Below are 18,356 nucleotides of genomic sequence, written 5' to 3'. Positions count from 1 at the left end.
GCAGGTGTTTGGGGCATTGCAATATGAATTTTGATCATTTCAGGCATCTCTGTTGTAGATTTACCTCTATGCCTCGGGTCATTCGTTGTGTGTGACACAGCCTCAGTTCAGCTTCACAACAGTGTCCAGGATCAGCTTATTTTTAGTGCTGCTGGTTAAATACAAGACATCCTATGGACAAAGGGCTAAACTGATAAAAACAGTGGTGGAAGGAGTACTCTGATGTTTTACTCAAGTAAAAGTCTACGGTGTGAAAAAGTCCAGCATTCAAAATCTTATTTCGTGCAAGTACAAATGAATCAGCATCAAAGTGCTCAAAGTACTGATGACGCAGAATGGCCCATTAAAAAGAATATATTGATTTATATTCTTCATTATCAATCAGAAACTGCAAAGTAACTAAAGCTATCAAATTAATGTAGTGGAATAAAATGTACAATCTTTGCCTCAGAATTGCAGTGGAGTGGAAATATAAAGTAATAGAAAAGGGAAATACTCAAGTAAAATCATATATTATTATCATATATATATATATATATTATCAAGTACTGCTTTTACTGTCTGTCTTTTGTTTAGAAGAAAACAAGATTTTTGGATTTTGAACTGTCCCTTTAATTATGTGTTCCTCACTGTTGGGTTCTTGGGTGATCATGCTACTTCTGTGCTACCTACTCTAACTTTACAATGAATAGACGTCTTACTTCTGTTTCAGGTCATTTGTAAGTCGACGGCTCTCATTAAGGCTGATAACATTAGCATTCATGCATGTGCAACATGGCCTCTGCATGTCTACAACAATGAGTACACATGGTGCATTTCTTTGCTGTATCTGGCTAATTGTTGACATCACTCTACAAAAAAGAAGCTTCATCTCATGTCTCAAACTAACCACAGGAGCAGTTAGCTTTTACTAAAGGTGACTATTAAAGCTATTAAAGAGCATTTTAAAGAGAAGTTGAATAATGGCAACACGTGAATATGTGGCGGGTGACGCCATCAGACTGTTAATCCAGCCAGAGTTGCTTTGATGTTTCACAACTACAAAGCCATTCGCTTCTCTTGGTTTTCACAAAGTGACATAATGTGACTGTGTCCTATTTAGATGTTGAATTATTGTAAAATAAATAGCTTATGTTGCAGCAGCATGAGTGGGAGAAAAATAGACTGGGTTATGTAAGGGACGTAAAACGAACTCCTTGTGAAATTGTATTCGTTTGTACACATGACATCTATCGCATTTCTGTCCATCCTGGTAGAGGCATCCCTCCTCTGTTGCTCTCTCTAAGGGTTCTTCCTTTTTTCTCTCCGTCAAAGTTCTTTTTTGGGGGAGGGGGGGGGGGGTGTTCCTGTACCGATTCGAGGGTCCTGGGACAGAGGATGTCACGTGTACTTCTTTGCCTCTCTGATGAATGTCCTCCTTGTCTGGTCCTTGGGGTTTGGCCCTCTCTTTAAGCTTTGTTTTGTTGTCATATTCTTTCCATTTTGTAATAACGGATACTGATGTTGAGCAGCTATGATTTTGACCACCAGTTAGTTTCAATTAAAATGTTGCACGGTGTTTAATTTAATTCCTGAACTCCAGAGTAGTAGAAGCTGGGTTCATTTCACTCTCTATACAGATGATGAACCATTGGATCCGAGCCACTGTATTGGAGTCAGTAGCTTGTGTCTCAATTCAGGGGCTGCATCCTTCGGAGGACCCAGCCGTCCTTTGAGCACCGCGAAGGCTGGACCATGCGGTCTCCGAAATGAGACGGCCTACGCTACAGAGGACTTCCTGTTTCCTGCCTAGAATGCCTGCTCAGAAGGATTACTGGATACAGATATTAATACACTGTAAATGTTTTAGTTTTAATCAGTTTTTCAATCATATATTCAATAATTCATTCATAGTTCTTTTTCATAATATAGTTTTTCTAAATTAATAATCAGTTAATAATTCAATCAGTTGCTATGTTAAATAACAAATTTTCAATCATTTATAGTTCTTGTAAATAAAATAATGTATTTATCAATAACTTTTTTATTTCATTCAGACACATATCTATATATCTATCTCTACCTACCTACCTACCTACTGGAAACGGCCACAGTGAAATGATTGATATGCATTTATCCAACATTCCAGATGTTGTGTACATAATTACCTGTTTCTGAAGTAACCTGTGGAAAATAAACGAATGCTCTTCAGCAAAAACCCTCCTGTCTTCATTTCATCCTCTGGGTTTCTCTTTTCAAACCAGTGCAGTTAATGAAGAACACAGTTCAGTACAACATGGACGGCCCAAGGTACAGGGCAACAGTATGTGTATCAAGGCTGCATTGTTTCCAGTATAAGTATACACATGTATATTATCCACTATAATGACTTTAATGCCCACTTGCTGTTAGATCATGCTGCTGTATGTACAAATGTCCCTAAACCTGAAGGATTACATGTGTTCTGATGTGTGAAGTAGGTAAGGTTGTGCAGACATAGTACTGCAAGATCTTAAAGAAATCCTGTCTGGGTCCACCTTCAGGACACAATTCACTTATTTTTTTGGTTTATTTTTTTGCAGAGTGGTATCCAAGAATAGCAATGTTTATTTCCCCTCAATTTTTCATCCTTCAATGTTTTTTGTTTAATGATCATCACATCTTTACTGCCAGCATGGCCTGTTAGTTGTATGTGTGGATAAAGCATTGTTTTTTTCTGTCTAACAAACCCAAGTTAATGCTTAACTACCTCATGAAATACTTAGTATTATTCCTGAAGTGTTTACAATCCGTCTTATGTGTTCATCTTCTTACCTCCCTGACCGTTGATGCTTTCTCAGAGCTGTTGGATATGTGGCAATGCTTTGATCTGTGTGGACTGATTTAAAATCCTGTGTTCTACAAAGTAATCCTCATGACTCGGTGTAGCTGCTTGTTGACAGATGCAAAGCTGTTTTAAGCCCCTATACATGTTATATTCACTATTTAAGAAGCTTCACATGAACTCAACATGACTGAAGTTGAACCAAAGAAAATCTCACAATACAAAAGTGTCACTATATTGGCAATTTCACAATTTATTCATTTAACAAACAGGAGCCTCAGTAGCGTGTGGAAGAACCATACACAGCCACAACAGCCTGGCACCTCCTCATGCGGTCTCCGAAATGAGACGGCCTACGCTACAGAGGACTTCCTGTTTCCTGCCTAGAATGCCTGCTCAGAAGGATTACTGGATACAGATATTAATACACTGTAAATGTTTTAGTTTTAATCAGTTTTTCAATCATATATTCAATAATTCATTCGTAGTTCTTTTTCATAATATAGTTTTTCTAAATGAATAATCAGTTGCTGTGTTAAATAACTAATTTTCAATCATTTATAGTTCTTGTAAATAAAATAATGTATTTATCAATAACTTTTTTATTTCATTCAGACACATATATACATACATATATATATATATTCATAAATGTATATATAAATTATAATAATATGAATAATTAAGTTCCCACATTGCTTCCCCCTTATTCATTAACGTCACATCTTGTTCCCTTGCACCTACATGTATGTGTCATCAGTTCTGTACTAGTTAACAATCAGTAAAGATTTCAATTATTTATGATTTAGTGATAATTAAATTGGCAAGAATTATGCTACATGTTGGGGCAGTAATCTAAAGCTTTCCCTATTTTATTCATATCAACATGTAATATTATATTTGTCAATCCTTAACAGTACTAACAGCCTTTGAGTCAAAGAGCTGAAATTATATCAGAAATATGATATTGTTTCCAAGACAAAGACATATTTAGAAAGTTTGTCACACATTTATTTGTATTGTGCTCCTCTGTAAACAGTATACATACAGTACATACAGTTTACATGAACATGCTGTGTTCTCCTTCTTGACTTGTGAGCAGATGCAAAGAGCTGCTGACGGCTTCCTGTGTGTGTGTGAGGAGCTTCCCAAACCCACCAGCACAGAAGAAGCAGATGGAGACAAACTACGTCCTCTGTGCCGGTGGGGACGGGACGCCCCTCCTCCTCTCGGCTGGTGGGTGGAGCGGGTGGTGTCGGAGGGGGGGGGAGGGGCAGGGAGGACGTCACCGTACTCACTGGGTCTCAGGAGTCCTGCCCTGTGAGACACAAACACAAGAGATGAATACTTTTAACTCAACTATACAACCTTTACATTGTTCAATGATGGAATCTTATTACTGATACTTCTGTCGTCTTAGTGAGGGATTACTTACTCAGCCCACTGAAAGAAAGGCGACCACCGCTCTCCATCTGGTCCTGCAGTCATCCATCCTTCTCATCTGGTCATGTGGTCTCTGTTGTCTAGGAGATCCAGGATGTTGCTTCCTGTGTTACAGCCATCGATACCTGAGTAAAAGAGACTTGGAAAACTTTTCTTAACGTTAGTAATTTTTACCATACCCATCAGCGCTAAAGTGGGTCAATCCAACGGCCCCAGTGCAAGGCGCTACATGGGGTGTCATCAGCCCTGACAGATGCAAAGGCTACCATGAGAACCACTGGTCCTGCTTCAAAGTGGACTCAGTGGTTGCTCCGATGACATTTCCGGGAGGATTGATCCATCCAGCATGCATATGAGTAGATGCCAAAGAAAAGCCCCAGTGCAAGGCGCTACATGGGGTGTCACTAGCTCAGCCAGACTCAAAGGCCGACCCTCAAGAATAAAGAAAGGTTGAGCTGTGAAAAAATGAAGATCCTACAGAAAAGCCCCAGTGCAAGTCGCTACATGGGGTGTCACTAGCTCAGCCAGACTCAAAGGCCGACCCTCAAGAATAAAGAAAGGTTGAGCTGTGAAAAAATGAAGATCCTACAGAAAAGCCCCAGTGCAAGTCGCTACATGGGGTGTCACTAGCTCAGCCAGACTCAAAGGCCGACCCTCAAGAATAAAGAAAGGTCGAGCTGTGAAAAAATAAAGATCCTACAGAAAAGCCCCCCTCGGTCTCTTCATAGCAGCCTCCTGCTCGTCGTCGCTCTCTTCCCTGCGTCGTTTTGTGGAAGAGCCGAGGCCAGAAGTTGAGGGAACTACTGCATCTGTGAGCTCTTCTGAAGAATCTTCCAAGATAAAGTCAATGAAGACTTCAAAGTCCTCGTCCTCAATGACTTCAAAGTCCTCGTCCTCAATGACAATGTCTTCAAAGTCCTCAATGACAATGATGTCAGTCTCTTCAGGTTGCAAATACCCGTACCTGTCCATAATAACATCAAAAACCGCTTGCCAAATATCATAACTAGGGTACCGGTTGAAAACAGTATAGAAAAGGTTGGGAACAGGGTAGGAAACGAGCTCGAAAGCACGGTAGTAACCTCGAACAGGACTAAAGCAGTGTTGTCCCGCTATCACAAATTGTGCTGGTAGGAACTGCAACACACCCCTACCCTCCTGAAGCCAGTCAAAGCCAACCTCGTCCTCGGGCAAAAGGGCGGCATCAGGGCGGACTGAGGTAGGAAGAAAAACATTTATTAAAAAAAACGTCACATCCACAAGCCACCAACTAACACAAAGCCACCGCTAGTCTGATTCAAAAGGCAACTATTTCAGTATTTATCAGGAGCAAATTATGAAAATGCTATTTCCATGTGAGACCATAGCCACGGTCCAAACTGATTCTATAGGGAAAGGCCAGTGTGCACATTATCACCAGCCGAGCACTTTTAAAAAACGCTCTTACATTTGGAACTGGATTCAGAAAACGTCATTCACATATAATATAATCAGACATTTGCCCAAACTATTTTCCACTCCTTCATAGTATATATGCACTCATTCAGGCTGATAACAATATTGATCCGTTGGTGCATTTTAATGAATATCTTGAAGCTAGCTCTCAAATGTTCCTTCTTTTACTTATATCTTGCCATGGTGCAAGAAGAGTTCTATTTCTAAAATGGTGGAGGCGCCATTTTGTTTCCGAGATTGTCAACACAAAAATCGACGATTTGATCCCCTCAAACAAAAATAACGGTGTTTTCATGTCCCTACACATGTGTTAACACATTCCACACCTATTTCGAAGAAGAAAGTCCAGTCTTAACATATTGTTTTACACCAGAAACTGTGAGTGGCCTCACAGTATGAGTTTTTCTAATAGCTAGCTTAAATGCTGAACATTCTTTAGCTTAATATTTAGCTTAATATTCTTAATTTAACGTAATTAAACACACGTTTTGTACTGCAATGGCCTTTTATGGAGTCAAGGAACATTAACAAACACATTTGGCATGAAATTTTAAAAATAAATAAAAATGTTTTACCTGTAGGTCCGAAGATCTGGTCTGGTCTGCTCACCGGGGCCGGGGGTCCACTGGAAGCCATTCTGTCCAACTGGTATTGTTTGCTGTAGGTCTTCAACTCAGTTCGCCAACAGTTAGTTTTGGAGGTGATCAGATGTCTGAGAGCTCAATCTTGTAGGTGCAGCATAAACTTCAAGTGCAACTCAGAAACGCCGTTTTTCTATGACGTCACTATTATGCGACCACGCCCCCTCCACTAACGCAGGCATGCGTGTGTGAGAGAGATTGGATTTTATAGTAAATTGTGTAAATGTAAATAGTTTGGACTGTGTGTGTGTTTACAATAGGTGTTTCCATAAATCCGTGATGTGTGTGATCTGTGATGATAAACTTCACATCATCTTGACCCAGAGCATACATACAAGGTTCAACCAAGAATGAAACATGTCAGCAGTTTCATTTGTGTTGTTGTTGATTTATTATATAACATACTGAATAGAAAGGCAGTAGACATGAACTAAACTAAACTTGAATCACTGCATGTTTCCAACGACATCATGCAAAGATTGCACAATTCATGAAACCCAAATTGATCTAATTTAATTGAGTACCATGTGGGGCTTTTTATTTGTCACTGGATGATACCGAGCAGCCCTCGTCTGTTATTTTATTGCTTTGTGAAGTAATAAAATCAGTTTTATTTTTGAATTGTTATTAATATTCAACTTTATATGCACATAGTGAGAAGATCACTTTGTGGTGCATTTTGCGACACATTTCTAAAAACAAGGGACACTAATGATGCATGTATGTCATCTGGACAACCTCCACATGACGGCAGTATTGTAACTTGATTCACTTTTTATTCAAGAAAAGAGAGAGAGAGAGAGAGAGAGCGAGAGAGCGAGAGAGAGAGAGAGAGAGAGAGAGAGAGAGAGAGAGAGAGAGAGAGAGACATTGAAAAATATTGTCAAATTCTTTCTGCCTGACGTGTTTGAGTCTGCTGGGTTTCAGCTGTGATGAGGAGAGAATTGAGTAGCGGCGTAGCGCCAGACGGGGACAGTGAAAGCTGAGCTCATCTCACCGACCAACGGTGGTCAGCGACCACAGCCTCCATCTCGATAATACAGGTACTTTTACTTTAACGTAGCACATGTATGCTACATGCTCGCGGTGAACGCTTGCCTTCTTTCACATTACTTTGCTAGATAACGTGATGTAGAGTTTGGCTCGGTGTTTGGTGGCCAGACAGAGAGCGTTAGACAGGCAGGCATGGGTGTAATGTGAGTGTGTGAGAGTGCAGTGGAGGTAGCGTGCGAGTGTGAGAGACAATAACGTCTCCTCTGCTAGTCATGGCTCTCATTGAGTTGGCTAATCCTCCCGTCGCGATAGAACCGCATGCAGAAGCCCATTCAAAAAGAGGGCTGCTTTGAATTCAGCGCTCGCCGTACAACATACACACAACGACAGCGGCTCACTTTAATCTTTTGTTCTCGTTCGGCTGTACAACCAACTAACGTTGACGACCAGACTACGAAGAGTCCCCTGAACTAGTGTTTTGAAGTTTTCCATAAATATACTGTACTGTAACATTATATCTGGACATTTAACGGAGTCTGGTTCGTGTGGTTCTCACGTGTGAGAGTCAGTGATGAAGTCTGCCTAGTTGTGACTCAGTCTGGCTGAAGCCATTCATTTGTTGTGTCATATCCGAACATCAGCAGCTCCACTGAAACAAGCGCCACCGTACAGTGAAGAGACTGCCAGGGCTCCACTGCCTCATCACAAAAGAGTTGATCAAAACACGAAGCTGTTCTATTTGGCCTTCATTTGAAATGTTGAATCCTAAATTCGATGTCTTAAAAGCTACTCCCTCTCATGTCACTTGATCCACAGTTCCAATGGTCTTCTGATGCTTCACTCCCATTATTAGATTCCAGTTTAATCAGATATGCATGGAGGCCTTTAATCCTTATTGAACTAGGCAAACCAACTACAAACAGGGAGGGCTGTGAGCACACACACACACACACACACACACACACACACACCATTCATATCCATGCTGCCAAGTACAGCCACAGCACTCCTCTCATATTGAGCATCATCTCCAGTGGAGCTTTTGGCCTTGCTCAAGGGCACTACTGGGCATAGTTTTCTCTTGATGTTTTCCAATCATCGCCCCTGTGACACTGTGTAACTAATTGATTCTAGCAACACGCCACTAAAACCAATCACATTGCTGCCGCCGCCGTGATTGGGGTGGAACAGTTTACAAGCCATGGTTCGTTATGTATTTTGCTGTTGAGGGTCACGGTTCAGTGAGTCAAGTTTTCAGTGCAGCGGCATGGAAATATACCTGTGTGTATTTGGGTAAACACACTAACATCTTATCTGTTTTTGGTACAGCTATACTTGTATTCCTAGCATGTTGGTGCTTGATGTTATCTTGAGCCCCCCCTCTATTCTAGTCACCTTATCTGAAGAAATAACCCTGTTTGTATTTTAATGCACCCACTTTCATTTGACCAGCTCTCACTCTCTTTGCTTTACTGTTTTCTGACAAAAATGTGCATCCACCATGCAAAGAGGTGCCCCGAATTCCCACATTTCCCCCCTGAAGGAGTCGTTCACTAAATGGGTGGTGAGAAGGAGCATTGCACAGTGGACAACCTAGTCTTTGACGAGTAATGCCAGGAAGAAATGTGACTCTTTTTGGTATTTTAATGTAATACATCTGATATTACACTGGTGAGGCCTGTGATGAAGTGAGACATCAGTAACCGATATGATCAATATAAATACTGTACCAGTCTATGTACTGAGCTTTATAGACATGTGTAATGGAGGCAGTTTTGAGTTTAGACTTGCGCCATTCAGTGCGTTTTTTGTTGTTGCGGTTTTAGAATACCAGCTTTTATTTGGAGATTTAGACCTTGATTTAGAAGCAATTATGCTGTAATTGCTGTTTTAATACGTTTTCTTTTAGCTGACGGGGCGTTGAAGCTAGATTATTCATTATTTTTATTGTTCTTAGATTCTCTAGCCGAGGAGAAATGTTACAGCTAAATACATTTAACAGGCATATTATTAGGTGTAAATTCACACGACTCATTGTGAATTATTTTGACTGACTGACCACTGCCCTTTTCTAAAATCTGATATATAACAAAGCAACATTTATATAAATGAAGGTACTCTTTCAAGCTGCGGTGTCCTCCAACTCTCAGACGTTTGTGCCGTTGTATCCGTGCTGCAGCAGATGAGTGCGACTCGTGTTTGAAAGAACAGCTGAGATGTGAGCTGCTCGGCCTCGTCTCAACAGCTCATTCACCTGCAGTCTCTCAATGGAACTCAGGCCCGACTGTAAATGCTGAGTCATTTGACTTTAAGATACGCCGTCTCATCGCACAGTTGTTTGTTGATCAGTCTTTACTGTGGATTCAATATTCACTTGCTTTACATCAGATCTGTATGCTAGGTTGTGGAGGGCACAGATTAGTGAATAAAAAAAAAGGCTAATGGCAGAATATCATCACATCGTTTTCACAATGCCATGGTTAGGACTAAGATGGAAGCATATGACCAAACTACACTGTTACAAGTTGGGACAGCCAGCTGCAGATGAAATAACAACACGCTCTGTGGTTCGGCAGATAAGAGCCCAACGGTTTCAGATTTACTGCGGTGGTAACTTCAGGATTAGCCCTACCCTAACACACAGAGGGGACAAGCAGTTGTCGCCACTTGTGGCTGATGCAAATCTCTGACACTGCAGCACATTTGTCTCCCGAAGTTAAGCTGCTGCATCGGCGGCTGAGCTGAGGTGTTGCACCAGTAAAACTAACACACGAGGCACAGAAAATACAAGCATTTATTGCCCACAATGTGGGGAAATAGTCTTTGGCTTTGCCACAATCAAACTTAATTACATATTCATGAGTCGTAAAAAAACCTTTGGAAGACCTTGGAGTTCAATAATTTACAATCAAATACAGTTCAATAGGCCTCATACAAGTGTACAATGTGCAGATTCTGCAAAACATGGAATAAACGTGCGAATTCAGCAGAGGAGAGGGTGGGGGTGTGGCCCTGTAGGCTACGATTAGCTAAGTATTAATAATGTAACTTTGCTTCAGGTTCCAGTAGTGAAGAGGACACACTCAGAGCAGCAGACGGTGTAAGTTGGTGCTTAAAGAAGAACTTAACAAGCCAAAGCTAACATGTATGGGTATTTATTAATGTCAATGATTGTTTCAGGTCCTCGTGTTGACATTCTAGTGCTAGTTTATGAATTTTACATGTTTTGTCATATATACATAGCGACTGCCCTCTGCTCGTTGAAACCCGGCTGTGGCAATTTAATTTTGCTATTTGCTGGATGATCTGGAGGCAGGAGACCAATACGGAGGCAGCTTTCGTCACCAACCAAACCCCCCCCCCCCCACCATGCCCAGCCCTTCCTATTAAACCAAAGTCCCCTGCAGTCCAACTGCAGTCTGAGGACAGAGGAGTATTATATTATGTACAAACAAAGGCATGGCCAGCAGCAAGTCACCGTTGAAGTGTTGCTGAAGCACTTGTTTGCATAGTTATGTTGGTAAATAGCACTCGGCCGTCCGTTTGTAGCTTTATGTCACCGGCTTCCATTGAAAAGTTATAGCCTGTTGCTCATAGTGTGAACACAGCATTAGGGAAGAATAGCCCTTTTAATTAGCCTGTAAATCGGTTATGCTAATTGCACGCTAATCGCTAGCACACAGATATTGCATGTAAACTCAAATTCACAAATGTTTGCGTCTATACTGTATTTTGTCTCCCTGACAGACCTTTTACAGAACATATAAATATATACAGAAATGGATTTTTGTGTAATTTCTTTCCACATGTTGTTAAATAGTAGCACAATATGATGGGGATGTGATCTAAAAGAGTTGAAAAATACATTTTTCATTTCATCTGGACTTGCCTATGGTCACTTCCACTGTTTCATGCAAGTCAGTCCACTCCTGTTCCCCTCAGGATGAATTTTAATAACCAGAATGACCAAATACCTGCAAAACTAATGACATTCCCATCAGCCTCAGCTGTACTTTGTGTTTATGGTAAATTGGCAAATGTTAGCATGCTAACATGCTAAACTAACATGGCAACAAAATAGATTGCAAACGTGTGTTCCGCTTTTAGACTTCACACCAATGATTATGTGGATTTTAAGTAATTTTTTCAACCAAACCGCCGACTGTTGCGTATGAAGCTCTGCTTTGATCGCAGAAATTGTTAATGGTCTTTTTGTTGCTGTTACAACTTTATAAAAAAACGATTGTTGTGCAGATCTTTAAGCTGTTGCATCAGGTGTGTCATGAGTTCAATCGGTCAATAGTCTGTCGTCATCTTTCCTGTGCATCACTTAAGGATTAGTCATACCATCCAGGCAGTTAAATAACTTGATGTCTTTGAAGATAAGACGCCTCTTTTCTATCAACTTGAAGTCTTATTATATTAAGTTTTCGAACTTTTGAATGACGTTAAAAACCTACTTCTGATTAAGACGAATCTGTCTTGTATATGTTTTCAGTAGCCTGTTGTATGCAGTACAGGCAATCATAAAGAAGTGTCAGCTTTCTATCCAAGTCAATACACATTCATGCATTTGTATCAAACAAAATGTAAAACCTTTAGCAGCTTGACTGTCCTGTTTTTTTCCTCCTCCCGTTACGCAACCAACCGCTCTCTTTTGTCGTCTTGCGATGTACACGAAACCTCCCGCACTCTCAAAGGTCCCCTTGTTTGTCTTCATCCTCGGCGGCCAAGCACAAAGCCAGACACGACCTCCGACCTCCGACCCCCGGCATCAGATACTGATGCATTGTGCGTGTAGCTGAGCGGCCATTGGGATTCCTCTCCGCTTGTTCATTAATTATACATAATGCATATACGCTTCCATCCTCAAGCCCTGTCCCACACATCCACCGAGCCTTGGACTCTCTCTTTCTTGGTGTGAGAAGGCTCCGCGCTAGGTCACAGGCTTCCGAGGATGCCGTGACACTCCCAAAGGAGATTCCATTCCCCCGTAAACAATCCTGGCTTTGACAGTCGGCACTGATTAGCGAGGTTGCCAGGGTGTTCCCACAATGGCTCAGCGGAGGATAATGAGATCAGATCGACAAAAAAACGGGGTTCTCATTCAGGACTTTGTTGGCAACATGTTGTGCGAAACAAGTTGTGAAGCCATGTAGCTGAGCGTTACGCTTTCCAAAAGTACTGACATTCTACGGTTTGTTCTGACACGGAGTTGAAAGCACCCAGGGAGCACTGGAAGCTGTCAGAACTGCTGGTACCTGCGTTCAGAGATGTTTCTCCTATGTTTTCTGTCTGCACGTTAACTCCTTTCTGTCAGCAGTTGTCAGAGTACGGGGAAGTTTGGTCTCAGTTTGCTGCAGAAAACAGTCGAGACAAAACCCGAGCACAGTTCGCAGCCCGGAGCAAACTTTCTTATTCTATAGCCAAACAGCAACACAAATATGTTTCTGAAAACATTTCAGGTGAGAAATAAGGCGATGCCGTAACCGAATCTTGATTCCTGTTTGATCAGCGATGCCTAGTTTGACAGTTTGATTGGAGTTCACAAGCAGTGATTGACAGCGTGAGACTCCTCGGATGCTTGTTTTTCGTCAGGCTCAGTGGAATCTTGCAAACGCCATCACGAGCACTTATTATCTGTCTCATATATTACTGTCAGGGTATAGTGACAGTTTGAGCAAATGTGTCCAAAAGTTATTTTTATTAAAGTTACCAAATGTAACATCGGGTGCCGATCACACCGGGACGCCTTCAAAAAAACGCCCCACAGCAAAGCGAGTCTGGCAAATCAGCCGATGAGCTTGTGGGGCGAGGGTGCTTTCGCAACCAGGTAATCAAATAATGCAATGTAATACAAAAAATGGATTCAACAGATTGCTGTTGCTCTGCTGTTGTATGAGGAGGGAAACACAGTCATGTAGTTCATCGTAGTTAAAGACCGCTGATATCAACCGTCCGTCTGCATTTGCCATTGGTCCTATCACATCTACCGGCATTAAACCAGGAAGGTAGTGGAGAAGTAGCACAGCCCGCCTCTTCATCGATTTGGTTGGCTGCCTTGGCCAAGTGTGATATTGACGAGCGGTGCGACTCCACAATGGTTTGGTGGGTAACGGTTTCTGGTGTTCTTGTCTGTAGATTTCATGTGTTGATGACATCACTGCTGTCAGTTCTTATTGCACTTGTTAAACTGTGTGAGCAGCCGTGATGTCAGGGTCAGGTCAGTGTCACATGTCACCCCTCCCGTCTCTCTCCCCCCATCGACCTGATGACGGCAGAAAGACTAAAAATAATGACGATGTAGTCTAAAATGTATTTTTGATTGAAATCATGACATAACATGTTTCCCATATTTGTGTAGCACCCACTGCTACACTACGTGATGCATTGTTTCCAGTAAATGATGATGCCAGCAGTCTCATCCAAAGCAATCTCTGCCAAGCTGCTAGAAACTAGACGTGAAACTAGAGACTCGTGAAGAGCAGTGAAAGCAGTCTATTCATCCACTCCACACCACCTTTTAGTAAGTACACCCATTTCATTTCGTGGTTCTCTGAATGAATCTTGCACAACTTTAGCATCACGATGTCCGGTAAACATTTATGTGAGAGAGCATAGTTCAACATTTTAAGTGAGCGCTCCTGTTCTGGAGATTTTCTGAGTGACTCAGGTAAAGGTGAGCGAAATAGCTCCCAGGTTAAACTTTAAACCCTGTTTGAATGAGGCATATTCCGTCAAGAGCGCAGTGTGGGCACATGACAAAGAATGGGTGACATTTGTCCTGTACTGAAGTCAGTTGACGAGCTCTTCTGAAATATCTCAAAGGCTTTTGCCATTAAATCCAAAGTTAAATTGAGATAAAAAAAAATCCCTTTTAACCCTTTTAGATCACATCCCCATCTACCTATTTAACAATATGAACAAGAAAATTACAAAAAATCTGTTTCTTTGTAGGGTTAAAATTCAATCATCTTTTTCTTTATGTAAAACAAAATATGTCATGTCAGCTAGTACCAAACAATTATATCGTGACACTTCAGCGCTGTATCTCGCTACATTTTACTTTTAGCGGTCCAATCAAATGCGACAGATTTGATTTAAATCCCTCTTGTAACTCTACTCCACTCAAATATTCCATTTCAGTGGGAATACGCCACATAACGAAGATAAAGACTTCTGTTTCACTGGGACTTTAAAGAATGAGTCTTTTAGGAGATTTTGTAGACAGTTTTCATCGTATATAAAACAGTTTGTCATTACTTTCCTCCTAGTGTCCTTGTCACGACATTTGTCCATGCGTCCTCGTTAAGCTCCTCTTGTTTTGTTGGTTGTACTTCAGCCTGGTTTCTCCTTTTCCAGCTCCAGGATGCCCCAGAGCCCCGGGCTCCAGACACCAAAGGCCCAGTGATGCACAACCTCCCGTAAAGCAGAGTTGTCAAGTCACACTTGTGCGTGCACCGAAACCGTTCATTGGACACCCAGTTTCCAACGCCCCACGATTTCCCCCTTCCTCATCTTGCTAATTAGGTTGACGGGTGTCATGTTGTCTGGGTGCATTACGGTCAAATTCAACTATCGTGTCACAACAGGATCCCTGTCAACACCGTATTTGTACAACCAAACGATCTTCATATATCGTTCGTTAGCTTAGTGTGGTGAAAAGTTGAGATAAATATTTACTGAGTAGAGATTAGATGTAAACTCCAGTGATCCTTGAGTCCTAGCTAAAGGAAAATGAGTTTACCGTACTTTCCGGACTATAGAGCGCACCGGTATATAGGCCGAACCAGCCGATTTTTAAAAGAAAAAAGAATGTGTACACAGATAAGCCGCACTGGTATATAAGCCGCAGGTGTCCCCGTTGAACAGCAAGATGCTTTCAACAGTACTAAAGTTGTCTTCTTCTCTGAACATCATAACATGTCGCTAGCTTCTAAGCTAATTTTAACATTACGGCCAATGGGGAAATGCTAACCTCGATTAGCATTCGCGAATATAATATATATTCGTACATCTTTTCATGCAGACATACTTACAGACTAAGGTCTCTCAAGGCTACCAAACGGAAGAAGTAAAATGAAGCAGCGTGTCTTCTCATTAGAATCTAAAAGCAACGAGGCAATAACTGTTGTTGCTCGTAGCTCGTAGCTTCTGAATACCGTAGCTGTAAAAATTACAGAAACAAAGGTGTTCTTTGACTTGTCACATAGAAAAAGCACATTGTTACTAATACAGGGTACCAGCTGGGTCTTAAAAGTATGAGAAAAACATTGAAAGGAATATTCTCAAAAGAACGCCGTAAAATTATTGAAATTAATTATAGAATTGAATTTACAAAGTTCTGGATGTTTTTTTGGTACTTTCGTTGGGTTGGATTGAATTAATACCCTAACGTTCCAATTACACAGTACTTTGCGTGCTGTGAACTTTATTATATATATATTATATATATTTTACGGCATGGCAGTACAGGTAGCCCACTACGTCAGTGTTGGCTTTACTGTTGACTGTGGAGTCTGCGTGCGCCCTGGTTGTCTGGAAAGAAAACTAAAGCGTCTCATACCGTGCTACTAACAAGCTAACGTTAGCGTGTCCCCTCAGAATTGGCAAGTGTCGTTTTAACGACCACCCCAATTGCCAAGTTTAGTGTCAACAATTGGGTCCTTCACGTGAAACGTTTTTAAAAGTGAGCCGAGGGTCTGAGTGAGTGAGGAGAGAATGAATCCGTGGCGAATGTGTCGATCAAAACAGGAGGTTAGGCTTTTATTGTCATTAATGCAATATAATGTGGCATGTCTGGAGGCTCCAGTGCAACACTTAATTTGCTCAGGAGACTGATTGTCCACAGCATGCGAGAGTTTACTGTGATCAAGTTTGATTATCTGCAGCCTGAGAGCAACAGCATAACTTCACAGCTGCAACGCAATGAACACGTTTACGCAGCAATAATTCAAATACAATAATATTATCATGCAATATAAGTTGTTTATCAAAACAAGATGTCGTCTTGTTGTGCTCCAATCTCAAAAAGCTACAAAAGGCGTCATGTGCGTATTACAATCCCTACATTGTGGCCCGACCCGATTTTAGTTTTGTATCTCTTGCACAGTGACTGTGGATTGCTCCACGTTGTGATCCTAATCAGCTGCATGTCATCTCTTGACCTGATCAGCTCCCATTCAAATAGGAGCTTTTGTGGTTCTCTGAATGAGTCAAATATACATCTTCTATATTTTATGTTGTTAGAGTACAGACACACACCTCACAAAGCTATTTTGTATTTCACATGAATGCATTGGGATCAAATGTTTTATTAAATTCAGGTAATTGGTAAATAACAGTTTTCCAGGCTGTAAAAACAACAAAGATATTCCATTATGTCCTTTATCCTTTTGCTAATATGGTTATAAAAATACAAGTGGTATTAAAGATGTCTTAAACAGTCTTAAAGTGATGTTGGAGAACCCTGGGGTTACCCTGTAATCATGTTATAGATGGCTCTGTTCTACTCAAGTGTCCCAGTGAGCCAGCATGCACCCTGAAACTAAAGCAGCTAAATGGAATTCAGCCACCATTCATTTAGTAATTAACACCTGTGCTTTTGCTTCTATCTGATTAGATTCTGTGAAAAAGGCCTGTTGCATGTGCTGAAGACTCACTAAGCCGGTAGTTCAAACAAGTTTGACTCTGAACCAGCTGTCTCTTTAGGCAGCAGTTGGCCAGCTCGGCAGGGCCAACCTCTCTCCGGCTTTCTTTAACAACAGCTACTTCCTTCACTTTTTGTGAAACGCAGTGAACACATTTTGATAAGACACTGTCCAAACACATGCGTTGTTATCCTCTTGTATTCCCTCTCGCCCCTCTGGGTGGCAAAAGTTCTGCGTGTTAAAACGTATTAGTGTAGTAATGTAGTCTCACAGTACCATTGTCAAGGCTCATAGCCTCTTTTATTTTATTTTTTTGCCATGACGAGGCTTGCTAACCAAGGTTACATTCACTTACATTACCCCTGGGTTTGCATTCTTGATCCCTCCACAGTGATTGTGTTGTTTCCTTCACTCGGGTCTGTGTCTGAGATGCCATGTGAGTAATAGTTATAGACTATGCAGCTTTGGTGGAGGAGCAGTTTCATTCAATCCATTGTATCTGCCTCCTCCCGTTCTTTTTGTCTTTCCCGTTGAAATAACTATGATTCATCTATTGTACACGCACGGAGCTCTAAAACATTGCTTATTGTTACCGCTCATAAATAGTCTTATAAATTAGTTTTGTCATGCTGAGACTTGTTCAGTTGCCGTCCTCTGTTCTTCGCATGAGTCTTCACTTCGTAACTAATTTCTCCAGTGACGAGCTGCATTACTGTCCATGTCCATAGGACCTTTCAAAGACTTCTTTACCCAGAAGGGAAGAGATTATTCTCACCAACAGACTATCACTGTCCCCAGTATTTGCTTCTTTTATCAGAAGGCATGCGATGTGTGTTGTCGAACATTTCCCTTAAAGGAAAGTAAAACCAATGTTGTATTGGAGTTGAATGGCTGAGGATTGGTAAATATTGCTGTTTGCTTGATTGCCTGATACGTTGTTGTGGTCGACTTAAATACATAACATGCTTTACCAAGAACCAAGTCTGCAGAAATAAATCTTTTACTGCCAACACTCATTCGGGTATTCAGAACAGAGAAATAGTTTTGGATTTCAAACATGTCTGAGTGAACGTGCTCGTCCTCGGTATTGTACTGAGCTACTTACGTAAAAGCTTGGCTCTTCTCTGGCTCCCTGGGTTATAAAGAGGTAGAAGAGATGTTTATTTGCAAAGGGAGCTGGACATTTAGCCAAAGCAATTTGTGGACAAAAGGACATGTCTCTCTACATCTGTGAGTAAGAATACAAGGGAAGAAAAGGGTATTGTGTTGTTGGGACCAGATGGGGGCTGCATTCCATTTTGTCTTAAGACACTAACGCACACTTAGCGCTTGTAAGCAGAGGCATTTTATTGTGAATTTAGCTTTAAGTCT

The sequence above is a fragment of the Melanostigma gelatinosum genome (assembly GCF_949748355.1).
Source record: "Melanostigma gelatinosum genome assembly, chromosome: 14".
NCBI lineage: Eukaryota > Metazoa > Chordata > Actinopteri > Perciformes > Zoarcidae > Melanostigma > Melanostigma gelatinosum.
This window is presented reverse-complemented; position numbering follows the sequence as displayed.